We start from the raw sequence: 22,084 nt of genomic DNA, 5'->3' as shown, positions 1-22,084 counted from the left end.
ATAAAGACCAATGCCTGGAATGAAAGTTCCATGTGTGCTGGTGTGTAAGTATACCAAACTAATGCTATATGCCAACAGCTTTTTTAAAATGAAAGAAACACTCAGTGAATTCCATTTCTTTAGCATATGCTCATAAAAATAGAGATGAATAAAGCAATGTTAGTACTACAGAGGTGAACTCATTCTGGAGATGAAGAGAGATGATTTCAGTTCTTCATGTTAAAGGACAAACATGTCAGTCTTTATTAAAGCAGATTAGGAAGGAATTCTGAGAAAAATTTCCCAAAGTGGAAAGTTCATCCCTGGACAGCTCTTGGTTTTTTTGTCAATGGGAATGATATTTACAGAATGAATGTATTTTAGAGCTGTCTGGAGAGATAAGATCTTAAGATATTCTAAAACAGAGAAAATCATCACCTGTTTTAAAGATGGTGGGATATTCATTGGTGAGCTGGAGCTGGCATGTAATGACTCAAGAGGCTGAATGTGCACACACATCTTTTAATGTGCAAATTTGTACTCTGTGACATCACTTTGGAAGCTCAAAGTCAGCCATGATGAGACTATTTACACCATGGAAACTGACAAACAGAACAGATAAGGGTTCCCCCCCCCCCCCACTTTTCCTACAACAACGTTAAAACATTTACCAGAGCATCATCATATATTATAATACCCTAAATACACTAAAGCCATAGACAGTAGTCAAAATTTTATTCAGAAGGCTTTTTCTTTCAATATTATTTTTTTTAAATAACTTTAGCTAAATATTTAATTGCGAACTAGAAACATGACAGCAATTGGCCTGTGAGTGAGAACCTTATAGGAGAATGAGGGAATTCTCTCACCTATAGATATAAATGTTAAAATAGTTAAGACCAAAGTGGAAAATTGGACTGAGATTTAGTCACCCTTCATTTAACATATTTTAAGGCCTACAAGCTATCTACAAATATTATAGGTGCTTCAGGGAATACAAACTATGTACAAGTTTGACCTTAGTGAGCTTAGACTCTATGCAGACAAAACCCAAACAAATAAAAACGTGGAGAAGAGTGACCAACTCTTAAAGGGACACAAAGTAGGTATAGTAGGGATTGAGATGGAAAAAGAGCTGAGAATTGGGTAGAATTATCAGACTGGTGTACACAGTGAAAGACTGAAGTAGAATCTTAAAGGAAGAGCAGTCTTTGAATAATGCTTGGGGCATGGGGAGACAATTACAGACCTAATCAGGGGGCCATGTGAGCAAAGAGTCTGCAGGAGTGAGTGCTGCATGTGTACGGTCTGTTAACAGACTTTTCTGGCAAGAGTGGAGGGGGTAACTGGGAAATATTGCAGACAGAATAGGATACAGAAAAAGGTCAGAAGGATGGGAGAAGGAGACGGAGAGAGGAGAGAAAGTAGGTACAAAGTAAAGCAAAAGAAGAGAAGCAGAAAGGATCAGTTAGTCAAAACAGGGCATTATGTGAAATAGTCCTTATGTGTATCACATAGGTTAATTATTAATACATTTCTGACGGCAAACACCGCTCTCATTTCACAGAAGGAGTAAACCAAGGCTGAACCAGATAAACTCTAAAAATTGCAGAGTTACCAAGAGTAGAACCTGGTATATAGTTCAGCTCCTCTGACTCTAGGACATGGGCTCTTGCCACAAGACCACATACTCTGGCATCTGGATTCTTGAAAACTCCAGCAGTTACCCTACAATATTGCTTTAGTTAAGTACCATTCTGAAAAGGAAAAACATCACATTCAGGAACACAGGAGGTTGAACTAGCTGTACCCCTGGCAAATAAACATTTAACAAATGGCTTGATTGAGTATGGAAACAGCCTTCCATGTCTGGGTGAAGGTTAAAGTTGACAAAGGAGCATCACTTCATATCTAACTGAAAAGACACCCAGGGTGAATGGCTATATGTTACAAAGGGAAAGAGGTTATAGTCATTGAAATGGAAGGAGACAGAAGATTCAACTAAAAGGAAATACTGAATCCTGAGCATTTATTATGAACTGCACCTCTAAATCTTTCCCAAATGGCAGAATTACTGCAAGTTAGCTCACCGGGGAACCAAGGATACTTTTGACAGATCTACACAATCCCCTGGTAAAGATAAATGGGGTGTAATTTAAGTAGTCCCAAACTTTTCTGCAAGCTTCAAGATCACTGCACATTGTTGGATCTATTCATAATGGCCTGGACTGTATCCCAAAAATACCAGTGGGAGAGACACAAGCGGACTGGCTAGGCTAGAAAAGGAAAATGAAGCCATTTGGACTTGGCTGAGGCTATAGATGGTCTGACAGTTTGCAATTTATAATTTTTTTTTTTTTTAGCCCTTTAACATTCTTTATCTGCCTTTATTTGCTCAACAGCCCTTTTGCTGAAGTTCACGCTTAGCTTACCACATTCGGTGAAGCACACAGCAGTGGACAGGGGAATTTAATCTAGAAATCAGCCTGACTTGTCTTCACAATGTATTTTAGCTTCCAATACTGTGCTATGAGGATGCATAAGCAAGAGCCCTGTCTGGGTCAGGTGGCCTGAGAGCCCCGCCAGCATCCCTAACAATGCCTTTTAGGCAATGCTGTCAAGCAGACTCCCGTCTCCTTAACTGACAGCGATGAGCATTTTAATAAAATGAGGTTCTGGTTGTTTTGAAGCATGAAGCCTAGTAGAAAGGAGAATCTGATCAGCTTTCGCCATGCCTTTCATAATTGTGAATCCTTCCATCTGACTGCCAGTGATTCGGCTTCCCAGACATTCAGAATAGATCATCCTCACTTCGAGCTGTCTCAGACGCATTGCTTGGGATTCTTTCAACCTGCCCTGTAGCTTTCAGGTGGTAAGATGGCAGGCGTCCAGTCCCTCTGAAGAAAAAAGCTTCATTGTTCATTGTGCCACTGTATCTTCCAACCCTTTTTGTTATATCCCTGGAACCTATTTGCTTTTTAACTGCTGCCACATACTGGGAAAACATCTTTATCGAGTGGTCCTCAATGCTGTGGCTTGAGTCCCTTTCATCAGGGGGCCTGCAAGTCCCAAGCTGAGATGAAAAGTCGGAATGTTTCTGTCTACCTGGTTATCTTTGTGTCACACCAATTTGAATGTCATTGGTCTTTGTGCTGCTTTGTTGCTAAAATTTTGTTGGAATCATCACCATCTTCCCAGAAGGCATAATTCAATACCACTGGCATATATTCTCAAATTAGAATTCCCCCTGGTTCTAAATTCATGTGTCACATTAATAGTATTCTATGAGAGAGTATTTTCCAATATAACAAGGAAATTTTGGGTCAAACATACCACAAGAAGGGATTCTTGTTCATGTTGCCGGAAAACCCCGACAATCTCTCTCCTGTATTGCCTTCTTTTTTTTCCCCCTTCAATGTATGAAAGAGCTTGATTTCTCCTGACTCTAGCTGAATCTAGATTCTAACCATACTGTCACTCAATATATATCTTCAGCATACATTTTCAAAGTATGCCTGATTCTGGTAATATCGAAAAGATATCAGTCATTCTTACCTTAGATGAGTTTATTTAATTACATTCTTTCCCTCCTGGCATACAGAAGGGACCAGATACACCAAGGAGTACAATTAATTATGTGGGACAGGGAAAAAGGGAAATTAGGAGGAAAGCAAAAAGTGACTTTTGAGCAAGTAACTCTGAGGAAGACAAACCTGGTTAAACAAAGGGCTCTTCTCTACAAAAAAGGACTATGAGTATAATGAATCCTTGGAAAAGTATGGTGATGTGTTCACTAGATGGTGGAAGAGCTATGTGGAGGCACGAGTTACCCCAAACTTGTTTTTTAAATGATCGGGTTGGAAGAGGACTATGGACATTCAGGATACCTTAATTTAATTGATCCAACAAATTTATTTCACCCTGTTCTTTCTCCCTTGTGTACTAGTCCCAGGAAAACATTACCAACTTGACACACACACACACACACACACACACACACACACACACCCACTCGGCCACTTTGTTCAGGATTAAACCTGCTCTTCTTTCAAATTCTGTTTTCCGTGTTCCTTAGCTACCCACCCATAGACAGGACACAGGCCTCATTCTTACCAAATGTCTCTTATTTTGCAGATATAACCTATCAACATGTTTGGTACAGACTGAGGGCAGTGAGAGTACAAGCTGAGCTGGGAGTAATTCTGATTCAATTGCAACTCCTGGGGGACACCTCATGGAAAAGACTCCTCCTGTGTCATTTTATCTGCAAATAGCAACTATCTCAGTATTCCTTTTCTGAACTTAAGCAGTTCAGGGGTTGACACCATACTTTATGCTTTTAATTCTTAGAACAGTGCCCTGCAGAGTAGTGATAAAAACTAATATTTATTGGCTGATTGCTATATGTCAGACTTAGGGCTGAATGTGTTTTGAGAACTATCTCATTTAAGTCTCACTGTAGCCCTATGACATATGTACTGTTATTATCCCCATGTGACAGATGTGAACACAGACCTGGAACAGTTAAGTGACCTGCCATAAGTCTTAATTCCTCATGAATGAACACCAGAATTAAATTCATATTTGTCTGATAATGAGTAACTCCTGGGTTTACAAAGAAAATAATTCTAGCAATTCCTGAGACTGAGACTTTGGGGAAACCAGAAACCCATGAAGTTATACATTTATAAGTCTATAAATGTATAGTCCCTGAAGCCTTCCTTCTAGAATCTAGCCCTACCCTAGCTATTCAGTGTATCTCCCCATTTCCAAGTAGAGGTACTCTGAGCCCATCCAGCTAATCTTGCATCCAGCTATCTTGTTTAATGGTTTATTATTCTCCCCTATGCATTCCCAGTCCTTTATACTCCTCAGGATCATACTGCAGAACCCCATAACAGTTTAGGTTGAAGATCTGGTTATTTTGGGTTGTAGTGTCTGTGCCAGACCTTACTATCTGCCTAATTCTATTTGCCTCTTCTAACCTACTTTCCTGATCTAAAAATGAAAGTAATGATAGTGTCTGTCTCACAGGCATTGTGAGGATTAAATGAGATAAAGCACTTAGAAGAAAGTCTGGTATGTATAAAGTGCTCAGTAAATAATAATAATAATAATAATAATAATAATAATAATAATAATTAGATATTATCCTTATTGTTATAGTATTTATGTCAGATCATCTTCATCACTTTCTTGAACTTTCTCAAAGCCACTACTATAGTAGCAATTACATTTTACATGTGTACTATTTTACTTAATCAACTAGTGACATATACCTGCTTGATGACAAGGAGTTGTCATATACAAAATTTCTGAGGCTACAAAATTCCTGCCCTCACCAAAGCTCTAACCAGAATATGTCTGGCCAGTAGCACTCTGGCCCCCAGCTAGGTGTGTATTCTGTTGAAGTCCTGAGTCATCTGCAGGTAGGCAGAGAACATATATGACAATCACCAGATGTCAAAGGGAAAATCATCCTTGCCTTAAGCTTAAATTTCACTCTTATGATGATTAGTGTTTGTATCTTGCTTGCTTGGTTTCCTGGATTCAAAATATTCAAAATATATATTTACTTTGACCACGCGCTTGGTTATTCCTTTATGCCTTTGAAGATGTGAATTTTGGCCTTCAGACTTTAAGTTGCTTATGATAACATATCACAGTGGCCTTCAGACTTTAAGTTGCTTATGATAACATATCACAGATGCCAAGCGGTACATTTGCCCTTGACCCTATTCACTTTGAAAAGCTGCAGTGGCAAGTAGTGGGAGAAGGCTCTGCACCCTCTGTTAAGTACTTTTTGTCATTTTTTAAAATATAAATTAAATTTTTTTTGGTATGTTTATTTATTTTTGAGAGAGAGAGAGACAGAGCATGAGTGGGGGAGGGGCAGAGAGAGACGGAGACACAGAATCCAAAGCAGGCTCCAGGCTCTGAGCTGTCAGCACAGAGCCCGACACGGGGCTCAAACTCACAAGCCGTGAGATCATGACCTGAGCCGAAGTCGGACGCTCAACCGACTGAGCCACCCAGGCGCCCTAATCATGTTTTTTTTTTTTTTTTTTTTTTTTTTTTTAACAGCATGTGTCTGCTTTCAAGAAATTTCTAGTTAGATTATGTAAAAACATGTCTTTGTGCAGTAAATTTAATCTCTTCCTAGCTTCTTGCTTCTGACAACTTGAAATAAATACTTTGACTAAACACCTTGCCCTGAGTGTCTGTTAAACTAAGTTATCTCACCCGAAAAGGAGGAAAGGGAGCCAGAAATTGCATTCATTGAGCAACTCCCTCCTTCTGTTCTCTGGGATTTACCTTCTCAAACTCCAGAAATAGGAGAATTTTCATGGAAATTTATAGGTGGTGTTTACAGGGATGGTAATGAGGATATATAATTCATCTGACACTTAAATAAATATTGAAAACTATTAGCACCATTATAGGAATATATAATGATGTATTAGATATCTGTTATACCCCAAGTTTGATCTGCTGTAAGTGAAAATGTGCCCTCTGCTAATGGAAATGTTAAAAAGACTTGAAGACTAGCTTTCTGTATTCCAGTATAGTAGAGAGAATAGAAGCATCATGAAACTGTATTTTAAAAAGTAACTGACAAGTGAAACAAGAGATAAGATAAATCTGAGACAATGTAGGGAATTCAAAGTAAAGAAATTACTTTGAGTGGAAGAGAACAAAGATAATGATATTTAAACACACATACACAAAATGTAATTGCCAAAGTCTCTATTGAGACTTGGCAGGGCAAGATTTATGAATGGAAGGGCATAATTTGTTCTTCAGATAGTTTAATAGGTAGAGAAGAGAAAAAGTTTTACAGCTTCAAAATATCTATAACTGAAAAATCAATGAAAACGGGGTAGTGGATGTGGTGGGAAGCATTTGAACTCAGATAAGAGGAATTAGACACACAAGCAGTGATGTAGCAGGCGTATGCTTCAGAATTCATGCAGAGGGAAGATGTGGACACTGCTTTTCAAATACAGATCACAGAATGTCTATATTAGGGATGGGATACTTCTATGTATGGAACAACTAATTTTGCTAAAAGTAAAAGCTACATACTTAAAAAACCTTCTGCCCATTTGATTTTCATCATATTCTAGACTATTTTTGATTTTTTAAAAAGTGATAGGAACCTTGGGACAAGTGATCGAAGCATACTGGAATTCAGAATAAAGAGTAAGAAAAGACAATACTGAATTAGAGGTGCTCACTGTGGTAAGGCAAGAAGCTAAAGACATACCAGGATTGCTTGGATGTCATTGTAAAACACGCATGTGTTCCTCACCCATAACTGATGATGTATCTGAATCGCTGGGGTGTCAAAGAGTGGGGAAAGGACCCTGAGGATGGGGTCAATCACTCATAGAGAATCCACAGTGCCAGATCTTCCTCTGTCACTGACTGGGGCCACTGCAAGTGCTTGCCCAAGGCAACTCTGTTTTAAATTTTTTTTTAACGTTTATTTATTTTTGAGACAGAGCATGAACAGGGGAGGGGCAGAGAGAGAGGGGGACACAGAATCGAAACAGGCTCCAGGCTCTGAGCAGTCAGCACAGAGCCCGATGTGGGGCTGGAACTCACAGACCGCGAGATCATGACCTGAGCCGAAGTCAGACGCTTAACCGACTGTGCCGCCCAGGCGCCCCAGGGCAACTCTGTTTTAGATTCCCTGTGTGACAAACCTCTGACTCTTAAAAAAAAAAAAAAAAAAAAAAAAAAAGCAACAATGTCAGCTAGAGACTTGATAGATTCTTATTGGTAGTAAAAGTTGGGACAGTTCACTTTTGGGACTCTAGATACCCCTAGGCTTTTTGTTTGACCCATTCCAGAGGAGAAGGGACCTCAAGGCTGAAATACTGGTTTCCTTGCCTTGGAGGTGTGTCGAGTCTCTGGCCAACCCTCTCTGTTTGACCATAGTGGTAACCTGACTTTGTGGAACTGTTTATGCCAGTTACAGGAGAGATGTGACCCTCTGTGGAAAAGGAGCTCATTTGGGCAGAGGGTTGACTCACTAGGCTTTGAACATGTGGCCTTTGAGTTGCTTGTGGAACAGTTAGTCAGATATGGCATTGGATAATATTGCCAAGGAAGAGAATCAAAGGCAAGGATAAGTAGAGGAAGAAGAACTATAGTTGTTGTGGGTGGTGGAGTATCAAGATGTGGAGGAAGCAGAGACCGAGAAAAAAAAAGATCAGGTAAGAAAGAAGGAGATCTGTAAGGTAGAGAAGAAGTCTCTTCACACTATGGGTTAAACACCATTAGATTGGTATTGAGGCAGTTGTGTGGCTAAAGAGGGGATGGGAGAGTCTGAAAAATAAATTCAGATTATATATTCAGAGCATGAATAGTCATTTAGAGAAAATTTGACTATGCTGTTTTGTTTTTTTTTTAACGTTTATTTATTTTTGGGACAGAGAGAGACAGAGCATGAATGGGGGAGGGGCAGAGAGAGAGGGAGACACAGAATCGGAAACAGGCTCCAGGCTCCGAGCCATCAGCCCAGAGCCTGACGCGGGGCTTGAACTCACGGACCGTGAGATCGTGACCTGGCTGAAGTCGGACGCTTAACCGACTGCACCACCCAGGCGCCCCATTGACTATGCTGGTTTTAAAATCAGATGAAATCTTTGATGAAGTCAAAGATTAAAAGAACAGAAGAAAGCAGTACATGACTAAGAGGAAATGCAACAGAGAACCTTGAAACTATAAAAAAATATTTCAAGAAATCTCAGTCCCAGCTAAACTGGGGCTCACAGAAATAATATTAAAAACATAGTACTGAGGATTTTTAGTGCTATATACAAATCAAGAGTAAGGAAAGAGCTAGTGTGTAATGTTGGGGACAAGAACACAAAGGTAGCAGATAGCAAAAAGAAGACAACTTTGGCTCTGCTTCTACTTTACTTTTACACATTTGCACCAACATAGTGATTCTTCATCCTTTCGGCTGAAGGCTTCATTGTAGTGAAATGAGTCACTGTCATTGCTTTGTTGTAATCAACACCTCATCATTGTATGATTCTGTATGTACAGATGTTTTTACTAGTAGAAATGTTTGGATGTATCATTAAATCTATAGGTATTCAGTATCTTTGGGGTACGTTTTTTCAGATCCTTACAGATAAAGGTCAGTAAATTGATAACAGCTCAAGGTCACCAACACTGCAATAACTTGAGTATTGCTTTGACCTTCATGAATATGTATCATACTCATTTTATGCTTAATTTTTCTTTTTCTTTTTTTACATTTAAGAACTAAAACCCAGGGAAAAAAAAACCAAATTCCTTATTTTAGTCTGAATGTGATCTGAAGTTAGTTAACCTTGGAAAGAAGGTAGAAATGAAGACAAACTTTCCTTCTGGCCTCCTGATGCTACTGTGTGAATTGATGGATCCCTCAAGGATGAATGCGACACCATGACAAGTGTGGAGGGAAAAGTTATGCTGAAGCTGACATTCACAGGGTGTATTAATTATAAATATCCATCTCCCTAGTGATCATGTACTTTTTTTTTCCCCAGGAAGCAAACCGACCAAGAATTTTACTTTTGATGGAAAGGAAGAATGTTTGGAGTTCTTGTTAAGTTTCAATACCTTTAAGTGAAATTCATCTTCACATTAACTTTAGAGACCTGTAAATCTCAGACTTAAGTATAAAAGTTGTTGGGGGCAGGTCAGGAATGCACATTTTCCTTTTCTCATGGCATTGCAGAAAACTTGGACTGACCCTTAAATCCAATTACTATGAATGGGAAAAAGTTGGACTTTATTTCTGAGGCTGAAGGGCACAGAATTTCTTTGGCTATGATCAAGATTTTCCTTTCTGTTAAGTTGCTAGAGAAGTGTTCCTTTGTTTAAATCTTGGGTGCTGAATGTATTTATGATTGTGATGCCAAAAAGAGAAAGGAAAGTTGACTGGGAGTGGTCATTAGTATCTCTGTAAGGCAAAGCTTCAGAAAAAAAAAAAAAAAAAGGTGGGCTTGTGATCACCAACCAAAGAAGGGGAACACCTCCTGCATATCTAGAAACCATGGTCAGCTACTTTCTAAAGAAAAACAAATATATGTGGGAAAATCACTCCATTTGACTGTCATGTTTTGGCCCAAGATGTAAAAAGAAAATAGTGTTGACAGTATGTTCACAAGGAAGTGCTATGGCGACAAACTACATATATATTTATTCAGTCTTATACTATTTGCTGATATGCAGACACAGCATTAGACAGCCTGTCTGGCTAATTCAGGTCAAACTTGATGCATTTTCTCAGCAGGTTCTTTTGCGTGCGTTAAGTTCAGCCAACATTTCACCTGCACGCACATATTTTGGTTCTCCTGATTTCCATATCCACTGAGGGCTCTGAAATTATGTCATTTTCCTAAGTTGATCCTTTATTCCCCAAGTGGACTTTTGTTGCTACTTCTGTTGCTGTTATTGTTTTCCTCCAGGTAGCCTCACAAGAGCAAAAGGGCAGATTTTTCTTAATTTGGGCATGAACTTTTTTTCTTATCTGAAGCTTCTTTATAACCCTTTTCCATTTTCAATGAAAGCAATTATCTTAGTGAACAAGCATATGCAAAAATGTTTGAGAGGTAGGCCAAGAAGATATTTCTGTCTTTTTAAACCAGCCACTTTTTATGTGTTTTCTGTTTCTTGGGATGAACATAATCAAACCATGTGGAGTTTTCTAAAACGATAAATCATCATTTTAAGTCGCATAGTCCCTATTCTCTAACATTTTATCCAGTTGCCCATCATTTACTCATAGCACTTAATTTTCTTCCTTTACACTATAAATTTGATTATGTTCAGAAGCTCAGGAGCTATTTTCTTTTAGTCAAATGTTTTCCTACTGGAAAATGTCACCATGTAGATAAGTCACAATAAGATCAACTCATGAATATTCACAGGGCATATTTTGAGTACTGTATCACTCATTTAATGCTCTTTTACTGGCTAGATCACCCATATTCTTGATTACTTTCCCCCATTAAATCCTTAATTGCTATTTAGACCAGGCAATTTTTCATAGGAATTCTTGTCCATTCTAGTGTCCTGGTATTGCCAGTTGATATTACATGTGACATATAATTCCCTCTCACTCTTGAAATTTATGTATGACTCATTTCTTGCTTTGCTTTTCAAGTCAGGATGTTTTAATTTAAAAAAAAAAAATCATTGGCCATAATTTTCCAAAAGAGAAAACTTCTGTTTTCTGTTGCCCTTGGAAAACAGATCCTCATATAGAAGCTCTCTAACATTCCCCCTTCACAAAAAGAACTAATTAGTATAATCACTCAAAATTCCTCATTTCTCAATTCAAAACAAATTATTTTGCACTTGGATTTTTGTTATACTTGGGGCTAGACATATACATGCACCATTTTGAGCTGCTTTTACTCTTTAGGAAGTCCTAGAAGCTAGTACACTTCTTTCTCATTGAAATATGTCCCTAACTGCGCCTGGGTGGCTCAGTCGGTTAAGCATCCGACTTCAGCTCAGGTCACGATCTCGCGGTCCGTGAGTTCGAGCCCCACGTCAGGTTCTGGGCTGATGGCTCAGAGCCTGGAGCCTGCTTCAGATTCTGTGTCTCCCTCTCTCTCTGCCCCTCCTCCATTCATGCTCTGTCTCTCTGTGTCTCAAAAATAAATAAAAAACGTTAAAAAAAATTATAAAAAAAGAAATATATCCCTAACCAACTACCCTCTCAAACTTTTGCTCTGTGGTTTCCTGCTAAGTAGTTAGTGAAGATGTAAAATTTCTTTTTCACGTGTCTGAATAAATACAATATCATGCAAATCTGTTTTTGTTTAGGTTTTGGCTGATGTTTTGGAGGAGTATGCAACCTTGAGGAATCTTGGCTGTGTCAATACAGGTAATACTCAATAGAGTTGAACTTGACTATAAACTGCCTGATTCATGGGACATTTAATTTTTCATATTAAGTTTGAGGTATAGAATTTTCAGTATTTGGTCTGTTTTGATCCACGAAAATATGGTTAAAGTTTATATTTTGACCTGCCTTGGAGTATTTGAATTAGTGTATACACATGATTTTGTTTACTTGACTATTTTAGAATTATTACATATTCCATTCCCTCTGTATCTGGTTTTAATTCTTTTCATTTTAAGTTCTGGGGGACAGTCTCTCCTACATTGTTTAGCAGTCTGGATCATTCTGGTCCAGTGGGCCAGTCATGCCTAGATACTCAATGATGTAATTAGGGGGAATGTCTGTTGCAGTATACTGAGCTAACTGCCTTATTACATATTAACAATGAAAATATCCCAAGAGAGATAATTAATTACAAAATTATATACTTCATTTTCACTTTTATGGGAATAGGGGTACATGAGGTTATTGGACAATAGCAGTTTTGGAGTCAAACAGACCTGGGATTTGGCCCTGGTTCTACCAGTTCTTTGATATATATGTCTTTGAGCTAGACTCAGTCTCTTCATGCCTCAGTTTTCTCATCTGTCAAACATGGATAATAATACTGATAGATTAGGGCTAACCTGTTCAAGCCTGATCAATTACCAAGTGGTTGGCTGCCTTCACAGCTTCATGGGAACCAATTATGGACAAGTGCCATATGGCAAGGCTTAGATCCCAACATCCCCATCCCCATATCCATCATGCCATGTGAGGGGCTGGTGTTTCTCAACCAAGAGTGCTGGCATGTTTGATCCTGCCACTAAGTTGACACATTATGTCACTGCAATTACAAGACTTGGACCCCCAACCACACTAGAGGAGGGGGACTTGTTCTCTGTCGAATCATAAGCACTAAGTTTCCAGAAAAGGACTGAAGCTAGAATTCTGCCATGTCTTATTTCGGTTTGTATCCTGGCTGTCAATGATGGCAGCAGAGAGGCATGCCTAATCATGTAGTTTGTAGAAAACAGTCCAAAGGTTGGGTCCCTCTTCCAGCCCTGTTAAGTTTCTTCAGGCTTTCTAGAATGCAGTGTGGAAAAACAAATATACATACCTGCTTCTGCTCATGTCTCTATGATTTTTCCCCAAAGAAAGATGCTCCAGCAGTTTAGAACAAAATCTTAATTATCCAAAGTCACGTTCTTTAGTGCTTAAATTAATCAGATAATTGCTCAATTATCCACTTTGTTTTGTCTGTGTAGATATCCTGGCTCAAGTCCATTAACCAACTAATGTACACCAAAGATGAGAAAATTAGGAGATTGTGCCTATGTTGATATTTCTGTCTTCCACCCAGTGGTTTGTCTGTATCATTGATGTCTGCTGTCCTCATTAGCAGTTATCAAATCAAAGTAATGTTCATTGCAACCAGAAGATAAGTTAAGTAGGTATTTACTCTTTGGTTGTCAGCTTGAAGAAGCATTGTTTCTATATTGGAGGAAGAAAGGTAAATGTCCCCTTTAATACTAGAAGAAAGATATTGCAGATAAGAAAATCTCAACTTTTGGTGAGAATTTAAGGATTTGAGCCTTGCTACAAGTACTCAGAATGAAATGTATCTTAGGGTTTTGTTTCTGGTGAGCCCCATGTTGTTCTCTCTTGGCCAGAATTAATGATGTCTTTTTCTCACTGGGATCACCTGTACCTAATTCCTGAGATAGTCTGGACCCCCAGATATCAGTGACTTTAGCTAACTCATTTGTGGCACCTATTTCCTAGTGTTCTGATATGCTAGGTAACCTATAAGATGATGAGCTCTTTTTTTTTTTTTTTTTTAACATGGCAATCATTTTCATTTCTGGGACTGTAACTCTGTTTTCAACTCTAGCTTGTCTAGGTTTGCCTGCCCTGTTACATAGGGGAATCTTGTGTACAGCATAGCATAATAAAATGATCATGGGCTTTGGAGTCAGAATCCAGAATTACAAGTTATATTATCTTGGGCAAGTTATTTAACTTCCTTGATCATTATGTTCCTTATTTGTAAAATATGATACCCATCTCACATTCTTTGAGAGTTAAATGGGTTGAAAGACAAAATGGAGCAAGTACAGAGCTTAGCATCTTTGGGCATTCTGTTACTGGCATGGTCTTGCAACAATGGATTTATTAATTTGGAACCATATCTCCGTAGTTTCTAAATTACTTGGATTCTTGCCATAATGTCTACTGTTTTACCCCCTTCAGCTCTTGCCTCTTTGGCTATTGAATACTTCATTTCTGGTTTAGTGTCTACAACATATTTGGATACTGAACAAAGAGATAGTGTGGATGGGGGGTAGATGGACAAATGGAAGGATTCCTGACCAAATCCAATCTATAGTTTACTTTCCCTATAGAACGCAGCCCTTTAGACTTCTGACTCTGACTATTCTCAGAAAGACCAGAATTTCCAATTAATTATTTCCCCCATGTCCCTGTGCTACTTCGTTGCCTGAACTGTTCCTGGTATTCCACTGTCCCGAGACAGTGTAGACTATGACATACCATGGGAATTTTCTGAAGGTTAAGACAGTCCTCTATTTTTAACTTTTTTAACTGCAAAAGACCAGCAACGTAGACATTGCATGATTATATATATATTTTTTAAGTTTTTAATGTTTATTTATTTCTGGGAGGGAGAGAGAGAGTGTGAACAGGGGAAGGACAGAGAGAGAGGGAGACACAGAATTCGAAGCAGGCTCCAGGCTCCGAGCTGTGAGTACAGAGCTGGACATGGGGCTCGAACCCATGAACGCTGAAATCATGACTTGGGCCGAAGTCGGAGGCTCAACTGCCTGAGCCACCCAGGCACCACTACAATGCATGATTATCTTGGTTAGAGAAATTGTTTTTTAAGAAAATGACCATTGTTAAGACACCTAGTCCTTTTGACTAGCTAGTGTCCCCTAAGACAAACCTAAAAAGCAGGCCACAGGAGCAACTTTAAAATATGAGCAAATGAACTTGTTAAACTATACTATGACAGCACACAAAACAGCACACTATTCCCCTTAGAATATCTAAACGTTATAAGAAGCGAAGAGGATGTAAACATAGGATATTCTGAAATTTTAATGTCTTGAACCATGTCATAATGTTATTCTTATTTGCTATTTTGCAGTCAAGAACAGAGGGATTTTATTATTCCATGTCCTTTATGTAAAAAGAACAGTTGTGTTTAGGTGTTATTATTGTCACTCTTGGTTATAACAATTGTGGCAGATATCTTAAGAGATAGGCTATGTCAGAGAGCTTTACCTTGGGTGAGACTTTTTTTTTTTCCAGTTGCCTACAAATGGGAGGATAGTGATAAATTGCCTGAAAGGGGTTTCACTTCTGGTTGTACCCATGAAGTAGTAAACTTAGAAACCAGCATAACTAATATGTGATTACTTTTTATTGAGATATAATTTATATACCACATAATTCACCCATTTTAAGTATATATTTTTTAATACATTTAAAAAATTTTAATACATTTGTAGTTTGTACAGAACACTCTCTAATTATAGAACATTTTCATCACCCTAACAAGAAATCACGTAATCTATTTTCTATCTGTATGGATTTGCCTATTATGAACATTTCATATAAATGGAATCACACATTCTATGTACTTTTATACTGACTCTTTTTATAACTTAGCATAATGCTTTCAAGGTTCATCCATGTTGTAGCATGTATCGGTACTTATTTCATTTTTATTGAAAAATATTCCATTATATGGATATACAACATTTTGTTTATCCATTCATCAATTGATAGACACTTGAGTTGTTTCCACATTTTGGTTATTATGGATAGTGCATTTGTATACATTTTTGTACGTAAACATATTTTTAAATTTATTGGGTATATACCTCAGAGTGGAATTCCTGGGTTATGTACTAACTCTGTGTTTACCTTTTAAAGTAACTGCCAAACTATTTTCCAAGGTGGCTGCACTTACATTCCCTCCAGCAGTGAAGGAGTGCTCCAACTTCTCTACATCCTCACTAACACTAGTTACTGTCTATCTTTTTCATTAGAGCCATTCTAGTGAAGAGGTATTTTATTGTGCTGTTGGTTTTACTTCCCTAATGACTAATGACATTTAACATCTTCTCATGTGCTTATTTGCCATTTGTATATCTGTTTTGGAAAAATATCTTTTCAAATGTGCTGACACATTTAAAACAATTTTTTAAATGTTTTTTTTTTTTTTTTTTTTTTTCTGAGAGAGACAGAGACAGAGAGAGTGTGAACGGGGGAAGGGCAGAGAGAGAGAGGGAGACACAGAATCCAAAGCATGCTCCAGGCTCTGAACTGTCAGCACAAAGCCCAACATGGGCTCGAACTCAGGAAGCTCAAGGTCATGATCTGAGCTGGAACCAAGAGTCGGATGCTTAACCGACTACTCCACTCAGGCACCCTGACACATTTTTAATTGGGTTATTTGTCTGTCTTTTTTTTATTGTTTTAAGAATTTTAAATATCCTTTATATATTCTGGATATTAGACCATTATCAGATATATAATGAACAAATATTTTCTCTGATTCTTTGGGTTGTCTTTTCACTTTCCTGATGGTGTCCCTTGAAACATAAAAGTTTTTTTTGTTTTTTATTTTTATGAGGTACAATTTATCTCTATATTTTTTTGTTGCCTGTGATTTTGATGTCATTTGAAGGAAACCATTGCCTAGTCCACGGTCACAAATATTTACTTCTATGTTTTATTTTAGGGGTTTTATAGTTTTAGCTTTTACATTTATTTTTATGATTTAATTGTGAGTTAATTTTGTATAAGATGTGAGGTGGGAGTCCAAGTTCATTTTGTTGTTGTTGAAAACACTGTTCTTTCCCCCATTGAATCATCTTGGTCCCCTGGTTGAAAGTAATTGACCATAAATGTAAAAGTTTGTTTCAGAACTCTGATTCTTTTCCACTGATATACTGACACATTGATGTGTCTACCTTTGTGCCAGTACAAACCTATCATAATTACCTTAGCTTTGTAGTAAGTTTTAAAATATTGAAATGTAAATCCTCCAACTTTATTTTTCTCTATCAAAACTGTTTGTGGCATTCTGGGTTCCTGAATTTCCATGTGATTTTCAAGGTCAGCCTGTTAATTTCTACAAAGAAGTTAGCTGAAACTGTGATGAGGATGACATTGAATCTGTAGCTCAGTTTGGGGAGTATTTTCATTTTAACAATATTAGGATTTTTAATCCATGAACACGGGATGTCTTTCCATGTATTTAAGACTAATTTTTTCCAACAATGGTTTTATAGTTTTTAGCATTTAAGAGTCTTGCACTACTTTTGTTACATTTATCATTGACTATTTTATTCTTTAGATGCTACTTTAAGTGGGAGTGTTTTCTCAATTTGCTTTTAGTATTATTCATTGCTATTGTATTGTAATGCACAATTGATTTCTGTATATTGATCTTGTATCTTGCAACCTTGATGAGCTTTTTTATTGATCTGAGAGCTTTTTTTTTGGTGAATTCCTGAAGATTTCATATATGCAAAATCATGTCATCTGCAAATAGAGATTGGTTTTACTTCTTTCTTTACAATCAGGATGCCTTTTATTTCTTTTTCTTGTCTAATTTTTATGGCTGGTAGTTCCAGAATGTTGAACAGAATGGTAATAGTGGACACCTCTATCTTAAGGGATAAGCTGTCAGTGTTTCACAATTAAGTGTAATGTTGGTTGTGTTTTTCATAGACACGCTTTATCAGATTGAGGAAATTTCCTTCCATTCTGATTTTGTAGAGTGCTTTTATCATGAAGAGGTGTTGGATTTTATCAAATCCCTTTTTTGAATCTACTGAGATTATATATGTTTTTTTGTCTTATATTCTATTAATATGTGTTAGTATGGTAGTATTAATTTTCATATGGTGAACTAATTTTACATTGTTGGGATAAATCCCATTTGGTGATGGTATATCAGCCTTTTTGAAAAAAAATTTTTTTTCAATGTATATTTATTTTTGAGACAGAGAGAGACAGAGCATGAACAGGGGAGGGGCAGAGAGAGAGGGAGACACAGAATCAGAAGCAGGCTCCAGGCTCCGAGCCATCAGCCCAGAGCCTGACGTGGAGCTGGAACTCACGGACCGTGAGATCGTGACCTGAGCTGAAGTTGGACGCTTAACCAACTGAGCCACCCAGGCGCCCCTATCAGCCTTTTTGTATGTTGCTGGATTTGGTTTGCTAGTATGTTGTTGAGAAGTTTTGTGTCTGTGTTTATAATGGATATTGGTTTATAGTTTTCTTGTGATATCTTTGTTTGGTTTAGCTATCAGTAATATTGGCCTTCATAGAATATTGGCTTCATAGAATTGGTATGTTTTCCCTCATTTTCTATCTTTGCAAGAGTTTGTGAAATATTTGCTGTTTGGTGATGTTTGGTAGAATTCATGTGTGAAAACATCTGGTCTTGGGCTTTTCTTTATGGGGAGTTTTTTGATTACTGATTCAATCTCTTTATTTGTTATAAGTCTATTCAGATTTTTTGTTTCTTCTTTAATCAGTTTCAATAGTTTCTAAGAATTTGTCCATTTTATCTAGGTTGGCTAATTTGTTGGTATAAAATTTCACATCACATGCCTTTATCATTTTTTATAGTAATATAATCCTTTTAATAGGCTGATAGTAATGTCTTCTCTTTTATTCCTGATTCTGGTAATTTTAGTCTTTTTATTGGTCAGTCAATTCTGTTGATTTAAAAAAATTAATGTTTATTTTATTTATTTTGAGAGAGAGCTCAAGCGGGGGGGGGGGGTGCAGAGGCAGAGGAGAAAGAGAATCCTAAGCAGCCTCCACACTGTCAGTGCAGAACCCAATGTGGGATTCATCCCACAAACCATGAGATCATGACCTGAGCTAAAATCAAGAGTCAGATGCTCAAACAACTGAGCCACACAGGAGCCCCATAATTTTGTTGATTTTTTTATTATTAAGGTTTATCCTGAGTAGGAGATACAGGGACTTTGTTAAATATCCCTTCTGACTGTTAGAATCTAAGATGTTCACACATTGCCTTATAAAAGCAAATCATTAATTATCTTTGGCTAATTATTTTCCTACAATATCATATAACTCATTTTGAAAGTATTCTCTGTGAAATAAGATGAAAAATTTACGTTTTGTGATGAGCACCGGGTAATATATAGAAGTGTTGAATCACTATATTATACACTTGACACTAATATTATTCTGTATGTTAACTAAGTGGAATTCAAATAAAAACTTTTAAAAAGAGATGAAAAATTTCTAAAATTGTACTTTCAGTTTATGTCCCTTCTTGAGTTGCAAAGATCAGGAAGTTCTATAAAGAGGACTTCCTTAAATTTTCCCTTCTGCTTTTTTAAGCTATAAAATATGTCCATTTCAAAAAATCTCACCATATGAACTCTTCTTGATTATCTGTGTTGTTACCATGTGGGATTTGCCCATCCAGTGTGGAGTTGACCTATTATTCATCGTTTGTAGTGTTAAAGGCTTTGATTGTCTTCCCCTTCTACCTTTGTTTCTGGTTTGAAGATTCCTTTTCTCCCAGTCTCTTCTCCTACAGAAAGTTCTTAATCAGTTCACTTGATTATTTGGAACTTTTCCGTTGTTATTCTATCTCCCTTGAGGTGAAGTGCTTAGAGTTGCACACTGTATTTCAGATGTGAAGTCACCATGATTTTGCAACAATAGAGGATAATCTTCCTTGTATTGTGGAAAGGAGATTTCAGGCTATGTGAAAATGGTAATTCTGTGAAGTGAGAGGCTACAGGATGGTGGATTTGAAATCTTTGGCAAAGCAGGAAGAAAGGGCTTCCTGTGTTATCGCAAGGACGGATGCCTCAACTGAAGACAACAGAACACATCTTCCTCTGAATGGTTCTGTGATAAAAGTACATATTTTTGGTGAGAAGTTTCTACCACCTACCAAAGTCTCCTGCTGTCTGAGATCAGAATCCGAGTTGAAATCTGCATGCTCCATCATTCATCTTAGCATTCTTGTTTGCACGACTTCTGCTGCTCAGTGGCCAAATGGAAGATTAATCACAGAATTAGCATTTTCAAATCACCAACAATCTCCTTTGCAGATGTGCAGTTATATTACTGGAGTCTGTTGTTTTGCCCTACATTTATTGTTAATAATTAATGTACATTTCTGGGTGAAATTATGTGCTATCACCATCTGGTTAATTTAATAGAAATAGTCAAATCTAAAGCACTTTATTAAATATGTTGGAAATAATCATCATCATTACTATAATGTAGCAAGCATCATGTTTTTTCAATAAAAATGCCAGAAAATAGAACAATTCACCGTATGTCAACTTAGTTACTGTTACTACAAACTCATTTTTTGAAAAACTCTCCCTGTATTATGTAGTCAGTGTGGGAATTAACAGAACACAAAGTTCATAGATTAAATGGTAGGCTATAAGCAGTCTATTAAATTTTCAGTAAAGAGCTTGGATAATAAAAGTACTGTATCACATAGGTAAAGAGAAATTATGTTCCACCTCCTCCTATTCGTCTTCATATTGAATATCAAATGAAAATTCTGGAGAGTAACAAGAATATAATTATTTAGCATTTTTCTTCTTGGAACTGTCTGAGGAAAACAAATGGTGTGAGCTAAGTGTTCCTTTTTGAATTTGTAAAGTGCCAATATAATGAAGAAAACATACTTAGCCATTATACAGTGTGTCCTTCTTGATAAGTTTTGCTCTGAAGATTGAAACATAGATCACCACTCGGTTTTTAATATCGTCTTGTTAATGTTCTACTTATGCAATAATAGAATGCTCAGTCTTCATGTCAAAGAGGTGAGCTTCCAGGGATTTCCCACCGCATAGTCAATATCACCCTTGTCTTGAAGAGTAGGATTCCTCCAAATTGCTCTTTTTCTATAATTTGAATATGTTAAAACAGCCTTCTTTTCCCTTCCCATTTGCTCTCCACTAAGACCAGCCAAGCACAACTTTGTGAGCTTGCATGATCTCTCATTTCCCTTTGTGATATTTTTCTTCTCACTTATTTCCCAGGTGAATGTCTTATCCTAAGTGGTCCCCAGTTGATCTTCTTTGAGCTTTGAGTGGATAGTGACTTACAGTGGGATTCTATTCTGTAAGGTTATTCATTGCATCATACCCAAAAGAATTCCTTAACTGGTCTATAATCATAAATGAACCACGCATTAGTTACATTATCTCATGTTTGTGATGAGAAATGAACACATGGCAGTCTCTGTCCTTGAGAAGAGTGAAATAGAGATGATTTTTATTAATAATTTTAGCTCTCATGTATTGAGCTTTAAGTATGTACTAGAGATAGTATTTTAAGCACTTTCTATGGATTATGTCTTTGAATCCTTGTAACAATTCTGGCCAGAAGGTACAATTGTTAATCTCATGTTACAGACTAGGGGGATAAAGCCTAGAGGGATTAATTTACTTGACCAAAGTCATGTAGCAAGTAAGTGGTGGAGCTAGGGTCTGAACATGGGCAGATTGACTTCAGCATATGGTTCCTACCCTTGTTTGTATATTAGAATCACCTGGACAGCTTTGAAAAATTACCTATGACCATATTCTTTCCTGATAAACTAATTAATCTGGGGTGGGCCTAGAGGATCAGTGTTTTGTAAAATTTATTTAGAGATTGTACAACATGGCCAGGGGTGAGAATTCAGGCTTTAGAGGCTACAATCAAAGAAGAGATTAACTCAGATTTAGATTCAACCAACAGCAGGTATGTCTATAATGTACAAGGTGCAGTACTATGAGCTTCACATGAATGACCTCTTATATTTCTCACTGCAGTCTTGTGAATGGAAATAGACATAATTATCTCAATGATAATGAGAAATTCTCAATGTAGAGAGATTAGGCTGCCTAAGATTTTCCAGTTAATAAGCATTATACCCTGGGTAAGAACAGAGTTCCTTTAACTTTCAAATCCAGGTCTTTTAAAAGAATACCATAGTGCATATAAATTAAAAAATATTTATTGTGTAGCTAGTATGAGAAGGGCAATATGCTAATCACTATGATGGAGATACATGAAATTTTAATAAATACCGTAAGAGAGAACATCATTGGTTATTAGTATTAGCACTACTAATTGTATTCTACTGGCCAGAGTGTTGAGAGATTCAGA

General features: G+C 37.2%; 2 long non-coding RNA genes across 2 annotated transcripts in view; one reads left to right on the top strand and one right to left on the bottom strand.

Moving 5' to 3' along the window:
• The window catches only part of LOC109493057, a 30,514-nt gene extending 30,013 nt beyond the window's left edge, over positions 1-501 (bottom strand). Inside the window, exon 1 of the long non-coding RNA XR_006588321.1 lies at positions 418-501. This is a non-coding gene — a long non-coding RNA (uncharacterized LOC109493057). The remainder of the gene's footprint in view (positions 1-417) is intronic.
• Positions 1-22,084, top strand: part of LOC123381407 — a 303,452-nt gene that overhangs the window by 111,227 nt on the left and 170,141 nt on the right. Inside the window, exon 6 of the long non-coding RNA XR_006588319.1 lies at positions 11,818-11,878. This is a non-coding gene — a long non-coding RNA (uncharacterized LOC123381407). The remainder of the gene's footprint in view (positions 1-11,817; positions 11,879-22,084) is intronic.

This window comes from Felis catus, chromosome D3 (genome assembly GCF_018350175.1).
Source record: "Felis catus isolate Fca126 chromosome D3, F.catus_Fca126_mat1.0, whole genome shotgun sequence".
NCBI lineage: Eukaryota > Metazoa > Chordata > Mammalia > Carnivora > Felidae > Felis > Felis catus.
The sequence above is the reverse complement of the archived record's forward strand: the minus strand, read 5'-3'. Positions and strand labels throughout refer to the sequence as shown.